We start from the raw sequence: 3,325 nt of genomic DNA, 5'->3' as shown, positions 1-3,325 counted from the left end.
CGGCGCCGGCCCAGTCGCCTCTGCAGCCGGTGTGCCGGGCTGACCGTCCGTCCTGTGTCCGTGTGAGACGAGGCGCGCCTTCAGTGTGAGCGCCGGTCCCGGACGGTGTGTGAGAGTGTGAGAACGGTGAGCTGTTGGAGTGAGTGCCGCACGGAGGACCGGTCGATCGCGTGGTGTGGCACGGAGGAGGGAGCAGTCACGCCGCGGCTGAAGGAGGGAGCAGCGGGCGGACGCCGCCGGTCGGAGGAGCTGCGGCCGCGCGCGGCGGAAGGATCTCCAGCGAGCGGAGGTCAGTGAAGCGGCGCCCGGCTCACCCGACCGGCGCCCGCTTTGTTTGAAGTGGCACTCCACTGAAGCAGTGAGTTGTTTCAGCTGTCGCTGTAAAACGACTCTGTTACAGTCTATTTCCCTTGATGGATGTGCTGGTTATAGAAACAAACTTGGGATACATTCGTCCCAGTGGTATAATTAGTACGGTTCAAGACAAACAACACGACCAAAACAAACCTAGGATATGACCTCAATTGCACACAAAGCTTGCTTCTTATTTGGGTAGCGAGAACCAGTCCTCAGTGGGATTTTATTGACGTTTGTCCTTTGAAACGTCGATGCGTGTTATGTGGGGAGAAAATTGGTCTAACTTTTACCTAATTTATAAAATATGTAATAAATAAAATATAGCTGTTAATGAAAGATGACGAAATGCTATTAAACATTTACGGATGTCTAGCCGCATAGGCAAACTTGCACATGCGTATACCAATTGTATAGCAAAATAAGTTAAACAAGTGGTTTGGGTGTATTTATTGTCGAGATGTCCGGGTGCGTTTGCGAAATGCAGATGGTAGGCATTTCAATACAAAGCGTAAAACATCCATATGCGCAGGAGTTTCGAAGCTTCAGAACATGTAATTTTTACCATTAAATCTATTACCAATGTCACAAACATGTCCTTACTTTTTTGGAAGAGTGCAATCTTTTTATTGTAAATGGTGCCAAATATGTATGTTATGTTATGTTATTTTGTGCGCTCGAGCACGCAAAGCGAGTCTTCGTGCATCAACGAGAAAAACGAGTGTCTATTTGAGGCCGGCCGGCCTTCCGTGGTCAGGCTTTAACCCTCGCCCGCACATGGGGGGGGTGGTTGCCACCCCCCCCCCCAGGCAGTCTTTCTGCTCTGCACTCAACATTTTTAGAGCTAGAAGGCTGATTTTTCGTATAGCTGCTCGTCTATCCTTTCTTGATGTCCACTGAAAATTTCAAGTTTCTGTGATTTTTGGTTTCGGAGATATGACCTTGTTTTTCAGGTCATGTCATGACCCAAATGGCCAATTCTCAACATCTTGCGTTTGCCATGGGCCTTGTGAGCTTTTGACACCCTGATTTCGGCCTTTTTTGCCAGTCTTACCTCCCACCTATCATGGAACATGTTGTTCGACGATGTACAGGGGTCAAGGTCAGGGTCAAGGTCAACCTAGGTCATCTAAGATAATTGCGTTTTAGGCAAGCTGAATTTACTTTTTGTGAAGTTTTTTGACTGCATTTTTGGTAAAAGCTTCTCAGATCATGATTTCATGTGATATGGACCCAAAAACAATCGGTGCACACATCAGTATACACACAGACACACACAGACATACAAACACATATAATTGACCTTGACCTAACTTGACCTGAAATGACCTCAGCAGCAAAATTCTGGTCGGATAGTGTGACAAAGAGGTTCTAGCTGGCTTGGCACCAGAAAACAGCATCGTCATCGGTATCTGATTAGCAGCGCTCTTGATATCCAACGGTGACCCAAAACAGCAACATTTTTTAGTTTGACCTGACCTGGAAGGTCAATGACTGACCTGAGAAGGTAAAACTGGGTATCATTGGATTCGTCTCTTCCCAAAGAATCTTTTTGGTCTTTACTGCTAAGCTCTATCTCCAACAGGAACGAAATGGCGCGGGGGGGTGGCAACCACCCCCCCCCCCCCCCCATGTGCGTTCTAGGATGGGAAAATGGCATGTGCGGGCGAGGGTTAAGGTCCAAATATTATAAGCGAGATTGAGTATCAAACGAGCAACTGTAAGGACGATTGACAAGCACTCATCTACACGTACATATGTAGGGTGCCACGTTTTGAAGCAGAGCAGGGTGTCAAAATTGCTCCGCTTTGGAATAACTCCGAAATAGCTGGGCCAGTTGCGCTGAAATTTTGGCCTATCCTGTGAGGCAGTTTCCCCTACGCGGGCAACGCATTTCTATGTTTTCTACAGTGGGCTGCTTCTGACAACTGTAGGCTTCCGCACGTGCTGGAGCCACCTCTCCAAGTCTTCATGCAAGAACCACTGGGCTAATGGTGTTAAAGCTGGTGCGACGATTATGTTGCTCGTGCGCACGTGCAGGGGCCGCTTCTTCATATTAAAGGCTGCTGGTCCTTGCAGTAGCAAAAGCATCTGCAGTTAATTTGGTCTGCTTTTGAACTGAAGATGTAACCAACTTTTGACGAAAACTATAAAAGGGAAATGCAGCCGATTTTCCCCGTCCCCGAAGCGAGGCGAGTTCGCCAGTGTCACCGCAGAACGTCTCGAGTATTTACCAAAAGTTCATGAATAAAGTGTGCTTAAATGAAAAAAGTTTGCACGTTCGCTGAGCATCGCTCGTGTTTGGATGCCGTTTCTCGACAGTCTGGGGCCATGAATAATAATTTCTGCAGCTGCCGTCCACGGGGCCGCCGAGTTCACTGCCGGGGAATGTTGGCTCGGCCCCCAGTGACGCTACTGATCAGGTCTAACCCTCGGACCGCTGAGAGCACCGGCTCTGATTGACTCTGACCTGTTCGGGCCCCGCCCGGCCGACTTCAACTTCAAATGGTGCCGATCTTCACATCTCCCTCCTAGCCTCCCCTGGTTCAGAAGGACCACCGATGACGTCACGTTCGGCTGCTATCACGTGACCCGGCGGCTTGCCGACCGGCCGGCGCCGGATCGAGCAGAGGGTATTGTTTGCTTACTGAGATGCCTGCACGGCTTTAGTTAGCAGGCGAGGTGTTTGAGCGTGAAACACGGCCGGCCCCGGCCCCGGGGATTTTCGTCGCCGCTCAACAGCCCTTCTCGTGTCGACCAGTCTTAGATGAGCTGGTAACCGACTTCTTCGGCGCTTCGTCTAAACGTTCTGCAACTCCATGACCATGACAAGCGGTAGGTACTTCAGTGAAAATACCGAATCAGCAAATTCAAAGAGTGACTTACAATACTAAGCCCTGAAACCTTTCAGAAAGAAACCCATGCAGGATGCGTCATGCGACCGTCGTGCCGTTGTTGTGATTTGAAAGCT

The sequence above is a fragment of the Amphibalanus amphitrite genome, unplaced genomic scaffold (assembly GCF_019059575.1).
Source record: "Amphibalanus amphitrite isolate SeventyFive unplaced genomic scaffold, NRLGWU_Aamphi_draft 000030F_arrow, whole genome shotgun sequence".
NCBI lineage: Eukaryota > Metazoa > Arthropoda > Thecostraca > Balanomorpha > Balanidae > Amphibalanus > Amphibalanus amphitrite.
This window is presented reverse-complemented; position numbering follows the sequence as displayed.